Raw genomic sequence first — 7,618 nt, 5'->3', positions numbered from 1 at the left:
CTCAGACGTTGACACGTGGCATTGATATGTAGCAATCACACGTGGCATTGACACGTGACAGTCAACGTCTGAGGTTAACGGTCAACGTCCAAATCGGGCTTCCAGGACCAACTTTGCAAGGATTTATAAAATTGGGGGACCAAATTTGTGAATTAAATTATAGGGGGACCAAATCCGAAATTGGAAATAAACTGGGGGACCAAAAGTACAATTTTGTCATATATATTTAGTGCCACCATCCAAATACAACCTCAATCCTCTACACCTATTATTCTTTTATACATAATTCTATATCTTTCATGATTTCCTTAATTTGTTCACCAATAGCTTCTTCTGCCAATTGAGAAGGGTTTCTCCTGATCAGAAAAATTAACACAATAATGAGCTTGAAAGCTCTTTTTGTTTGGTGCATAATATGGTTGGGTTTGGTAGAATTGTCACTTGGAGGAAGAGTGAGACACTACAAGTTTGATGTGGAGTACATGATCAGAAAGCCAGATTGCTTGGAACACGTTGTGATGGGAATCAACGGCCAGTTTCCCGGCCCAACTATTAGGGCTGAAGTTGGTGACATTCTTGACATTGCTCTCACCAACAAGCTTTTCAGTGAGGGAACTGTTGTTCACTGGCATGGAATCAGACAGGCTCTTGTTCTTTACTTTTTCTTCTTCTTTTGTTTTTCTCTCTAATTCTAGCCCTTTTACACGCACTACATGAATGTTCAGAATTACAATGAGTCTATTACAGTGGACCACGAGTTCATCACTAATACAGATAAATTAGAGTAAATTTATTCATCGGTAAATTACATACGACTTTTCCATCAATAATACCAACAAATTAGACTCACTCGCACTTTTTATGACTTTGTATATGAGCATGCATGTTTGAGTCAGTTTATCCAAAAATAATTCTCAAATAAAAAAATAAGAAAAAAATATTTTTTTTCTTATTTTCTTATAATAAAAGTTTTTCTGGAAAAGGTTATCCACAAGCCCTATATATTTACTTATATATACGTAGGAATAGGAGTGTTTCTGTGGTTTTACTATGCCCAGTGCTAAGCTAAAATTAAATACCATATTAATTAATTAATAGTTTTTGTTAATTTATGTTTTCACTTTGCAGGTTGGAACTCCTTGGGCAGATGGAACTGCTTCCATCTCACAGTGTGCTATAAACCCAGGAGAAACTTATCATTACAGGTTTACAGTTGACCGGGTAATTACATTTCTCTCCTCTCATTTCTTAACTTTTTATTAACAAGACACATTAAACTTTTAGACATTTATATAATGAATTTAATGTTTATGTATTACAAGAATTGTAAAATAATTTTATATGAACATTTAATCATAAATCATCATTTGAATTACTTTAATATGATTATTTTAAAAATTAATAAATTTATTATTTATAGTGAGTTATGATTGAATGATTGTATAAAAAATTTTATGTTGTCGATATAACTCTTTTTCTCTTATATAATTCTGTTTATTTCTATTTATTTTCCATTTATACATATTGATCGACGTCCCATGTCCTATGAATTTTGAGTCCAAAGTTCTGTTTGGTTTAATTAGAAAAATGAAAGTAAGAAAGAGAAAATTGAAAGGAAAAAATATGTTTTGTTTTCTTTAAATATTTTTTTCTTTCCCTTTTTGATTAAATAAAGATAACATGCATCTTTGTCCGGGTTATCTGTTTTTTTTTTTATCTTCTCTTGCATAAATATTCCACAAGTGGTTGGTTTCTCCGGCTATGGTTTTACTTTCGGTGGTTTTCTTGTGTTTTTTATGCATTTGTTTAAACTAAAGCTAGAATAGGTCTTAGTGTTATGTAATGTTGTATTCATGAGTTTTTATACGCTGCAGCCTGGTACATATTTCTATCATGGACACTATGGTATGCAAAGAGCAGCTGGGTTGTATGGTTCATTGATAGTAGATTTGCCAAAGGGACAAAACGAACCGTTTTCATTACGATGGTGAATTCAACCTTCTTCTTAGTGATTTGTGGCACACAAGCTCACATGAACAAGAAGTTGGTCTCTCTACAAAACCATTAAAATGGATTGGTGAACCTCAGGTAATATTAACAGAAATTTATATTTTGTTTTTACAATTCTTATATCTTTTGTTCTGAGTCAGAAATAACAAGTGTCTTTTAATCCACTGGATCAAAGATTAATCTCGCTCGTAATGCTTGATTATGGTAGATCTCAAAATTTTTTGCATACGATGAAAATCAAACACAGATTCTTTCACTAAATAGATTATTCTTACTCATGTGAATATAATTGAATCTTACACTAGTACACCAATCTTTTTTAAACCTTTCAATTCTTATATATAGTTTATATCAATAAAGAGAAAATAAAAACAGAACGATTACTACTCACCAATATTATTTAACCTTTGTTTAAGAGGCATTTGATCTAAAGGTTTATAAATAACCAATGAACAAATTGAAATGACTCATGTTATTAGCTTTACCTCCGACATAACATTGAAAAATAAAGGTACAAATTAATCCAGATCGAAATATATAAAATTCGGTAAAGTAATCTAGAAAAACTTGAACATGAGGCCCTTTTGCAGAAAGTGGAGTTGAATTTTTATAATATATACAGGGCAACTTGGATAATTCTCCACAGCCATACCTTTTCTTTTTCTTTTTCTTTTTTAAGAGTGCATGCTTTTTTTTTCTTTTTCTTTTTTCCCTTTATCAAAAATATATTTCAAGACAATCGACTTTAACATCACTTAAAAACTAATAATTAATTAATTTAAATAGTTTTGCATACACAATGTGCAATCCTCTAATGGTGCATTACGCGTTAGTTAGTAGCTTTTTATATTGACTGATCGAAGAGAAAAGGTAGAAAGAAAAGAAACATACAAAAGGAAAAGAGAAGCTTTCACATTTAGGTAGCCCTCTAGAATCTTAATTTCTTACCCTTTACCCATTCATTTTTCACTTTTTTAGACTCTGCTCATCAATGGAAGAGGACAATTCAATTGTTCCCTTGCATCTAAATTCATCAACACAACCCTACCCCAATGCCATCTTAAAGGTGATGAAGAATGTGCCCCTCAGATTCTTGATGTGGAGCCAAACAAGACCTATAGAATCAGGATTGCCAGCACCACTTCCTTAGCTGCACTCAACTTAGCTATTTCGGTGAGTTCTATATGACCCTATACATGAAATGTTGCATTTCATTAATTATTTTTTTCTCTTTCTATTTTTAATTTTTTATCATTTACAATTTTTTTCTAAAAGTGTCATCACATGTACATCTTAATTAGTGACCATTAACTGTATTATGAGGTTAGTGTAAGATATTTTATTGCTCTCACTTAAACCAAAAAGAAACCAATTGGAGAAATCCACAGTGATTTTTTTTTTGAGTTAAATCCTCGGTGATTCATCACATCTATTATTAATTGTTTGTTTACCAACAATAGAATGGTTCAAATTTTTTTGTTTGCTGAGTGAAATCCACGGTGATTCATCACATCTATTATTAATTGTTTGTTTACCAACAATAGAATGGTTCAAATGTTAGTTGGTGTTAAGGTAATAAAGACTTGACTAATGGGTCAAGAAAGTTGAAAAAAAGGGTTTCGACAATCTATCTTTCATATATAATATAAAAATGTTTAGTGGATGTAGAAATCCGTGACTTTTTGTGTACATCCCAATTAGACCGTTGTATGTAGGAAGATGGTTGATGGAGGACTTAAAAAGATTAAAAAATTAATAAAAGAAAGAGTTGCAAGTTATTGACACACTTATTTTATTTATATCTTTAGAAAATAATTTCTTAAAATGAAGTTTTAAACATATACTCAAATATATGAAGCAGTATTACTATTGAAAAAACAACTGTTATATATGTGTGTGTGTGTTACTATTGAAAAAACAACTGTCACTTTAAAAAGTTTTACACTACAAATTAATTAGACTTTATGATAATTATAAATTTAAAATAATTAAAAGTGAATATGAAGAATTTTATTAAATTCGTACTTTATTTATAAAAATTTAAAATCCTACAATTTTAAGTAATCAAAAGGACAAAATGCATTCACAAATCACTAAAATTTTAATTTCTCTTTTAAACTTATGATCCAAACAATATATTTTACCACAATATTTTAAATTTCTTAAAAAAAATGAATTGCATCCAAAAATATTATTAGTGAATAGAAGAATAAGCTTTTCTTAAATATTTGGATTGATTATACAATTAGTGTAATTATAAATGACACCATCGATTCATTTTATGCATCAATTAACTTGACCTAATTTGTGTGTATTGTAGAATCACAAACTTGTTGTGGTTGAAGTTGATGGAAACTACGTTACACCATTTGCGGTTGATGACATGGACATCTACTCTGGTGAGAGCTACTCAGTGCTCCTTCACACAAACCAAAATCCAAACAAAAATTATTGGCTTTCAATTGGGGTTAGAGGAAGAAAGCCTAATACCCCACAAGGCTTGGCCATTCTAAACTATAAGACCATTTCTGCCTTAATTTTTCCAACTTCTCCACCACCCATCACACCCCTTTGGAATGATTTTGAGCATAGCAAAGCCTTCACCAAAAAAATCATTGCCAAAATGGGAACCCCACAACCTCCGGAGCATTCAGACCGCACACAATACTCCTCCTCAACACCCAAAATCGAGTTGATGGGTTTACCAAATGGTCCATTAATAATGTATCCTTAACATTGCCACCCACCCCTTACTTGGGCTCAAAATAAACAATGCCTTTGACCAAACGCCCCCACCTGTGACCTTCCAACAAGATTATCACATTTTTAACCCTCCTGTGAACCCAAATGCAACAATTGGCAATGGGGTGTACATGTTCAATCTTAATGAAGTCGTTGATGTGATATTGCAAAATGCGAACCAATTAATTGGGAATGGTAGTGAGATTCACCCTTGGCACTTGCATGGACATGACTTTTGGGTTTTGGGGTATGGAGAAGGGAAATTCAAATCGGGTGATGTGAAGAAATTCAATTTCACACAAGCACCCTTAAGGAACACCGCAGTGATATTTCCATATGGTTGGACTGCATTGAGGTTTAAGGCCGATAACCCAGGAGTTTGGGCCTTCCATTGTCACATTGAGCCTCATTTGCACATGGGAATGGGTGTGGTTTTTGCTGAGGGTGTTCACAAAGTTGGAAAAATCCCAAGAGAAGCACTAACTTGTGGTCTTACAGGAAAGAAGCTAATAGAAAACGGACGCTACTAAAACTAGCTTGCCACACTATTGATGCTTAATAGGCCTTAAGTTGCCAAGTGTATGTTTCCTTTGTCCTCTTTCTCAATTCTGTTTGTGGGGTTTGTTTTGTACTATTTTCTCTTGTAGAATTGGACCTATTATCTTATAGGGTAGTCATGTCTTCTCCTTTAAGGTAATTTATTTATTTTATTGCATTCTTGTGTAACTCATTAATTTAATTTTGAGAAATGTGTTAAGAGAAGGATTGAATGAATAATGAATATGATATAAACATTTTCTAGAATGGATAATGTGTTGCAACCATTTACCTACTACAAGTGCATCCTGTAAGGGAAATAAAATTGAGATAACGAACATCCAACTTAATTGATATATGTAAAGTTCTTATGAGCTTGGTCCATTAAGATAAAGGTACCCTTTTTATTTCTATTTGGACTTTTGATAAAATTAACTCAAGTCACCTAAACTTCTTCTTGGGAGTTGCTATTCGTCCCATTCCATTTGGTATTAGCCCCACCAAGAGGCTGACCCTTTTTTTATTTTAAAAATGTCCTTCTCACGAAATCATGATTTTATTGAATAAAATACATAACGACGTAACCAATTTCACACCCCCCTTATCACAACAAAATCATGATTTTGTTATATATTATTTTATCACCCTATACATAACAATGGAATCATGATTTCATTGTTATTTTTTTGGCATCCCCCTTAACACAATGAAATTGTTACTTTTTTTCACAACACAATAGAATCATAATTTCGCTGTGTTTCATCAAACAACACAACATAATCGTGATTTTGTTGTGCATGCTGGTGATTGTTTTTCTAAACCTAAATAAAATATATGTAATGATATCATGATTTTGTTGTGTCAAAATACATAATGGAATCCCGATTTCGTTACCTATTTTTTTCATAAAAATATAAACGAAGTCATGATTCTGTTGTAGATACGTCTACAACGGAATCACAATAATGTTGAACGATGAATAACAAAAAAACCATCCTCAGACGCGAGCTGGGAAGGAGAGGGAGAAGGGTTAGGCACAGGTAGAGGACGGAGGGTTGGGAAGGGGTTAGAAGGGAAGGAGAAGAGTGGGGGTTTGTGTGCAAAGAAGGCAAAGAGAAGGTGGAGGGTGCTAGGAAAGGTGGCAGGGCGCAAATAGAGGAAAGGAAAAAGAGGGAGGGTGAAGAATTTAAACTGGAGGGCAGATAAGTCTTTTCACCAGGCGGTAGGGGCCAATAGCAACACCCCTTCTCCTTCCAAGATTTGATGATGATGTTGTTGCAAAGATTTAGGCCAGGATGGGTAACACTTGGAATCAAAGTTGAGAGGTAAAAAAGGCTTTACTGGGTAATTTTTAGCAAGAGAAATGGTAAATACTATGATTTCTTTTACATGAATTGCATGAATAATTATATGGTTTTGTTTTGAAAAAAATGTTTTTTTTTTCATAAAGAAGAAACAACAAATGTTAGAATTTTGTTCGACAAAAAGAATACATAAAATTAAAAAATTTACAATTATTTGTGTTTACATGTCTTCAGCTTTTGTAATACTTAATTTCCATTGTAGCATAACAAAAATTTCATGTAGTGGCTAAGAACGAATTACAAAAATTACCTATGATTCTAGGGACTCCAAAAACCTTAGGAATTGTCTAACCTTTTGAAAATATGTAGCCTGTAATTTTCTAAAAATCAAAACATCTCTGCTCAAAAATAGCTAAAAAAACACGCGTTTTTAACATTTTTAGCAACATAGCATGAAACCCATAGCATTTTTATGTTTCCAAACACCCATATGATCCCAAAACAGTCCCACATCACATGATTCGTGAGGTTTAGAGTGGAAACTCCCTACACCTAGTGTGGTTGAGTTGACATTTGAAGACACAATGGTGCGAATGCTCTTTGTTAGTGGTTTCTACCTCCTCACCTTCATATTTTTCCTAAAAAAAGGGAAAAAAGGGAAATAAATGTAAGAATCAAGCTTGGGGAAAGAAGAAACATGGAAGAGATAGAAGATGTTGTGCAATCTGAGGGGAGTAAACATGGAGATTTTTACACCAATGGGTCATGAGCAACCACGTAAGTGAACTTTGATACCATACTTTATGGTACTAAATCTTATATGGTACTCAATCTTCTCATTTTTATCTGATGTACACACAGACACAAGGAAGCACAAAACCACTTCTCGCTCTAATACTAGGGTCAACACACACTAGGGAAGGGTTGGAGAGTCTATTTTACTTCCTTAAATAAACTCTTTAACCCTAGGAACCTATGTGCAAATTAGATTTTCATTTTAATCCATTTTTCCCTTAATTAGACAT

General features: G+C 32.9%; 1 pseudogene; it reads left to right on the top strand.

Annotated features, from left to right (window-relative positions):
• The first annotated feature begins 276 nt into the window (after positions 1-276).
• On the top strand, positions 277-5,526 carry LOC100797645 (L-ascorbate oxidase-like; annotated as a pseudogene).
• The last annotated feature ends 2,092 nt before the right edge of the window (positions 5,527-7,618 follow it).

The sequence above is a fragment of the Glycine max genome, chromosome 20 (genome assembly GCF_000004515.6).
Source record: "Glycine max cultivar Williams 82 chromosome 20, Glycine_max_v4.0, whole genome shotgun sequence".
Lineage (NCBI taxonomy): Eukaryota > Viridiplantae > Streptophyta > Magnoliopsida > Fabales > Fabaceae > Glycine > Glycine max.
The sequence above is the reverse complement of the archived record's forward strand: the minus strand, read 5'-3'. Positions and strand labels throughout refer to the sequence as shown.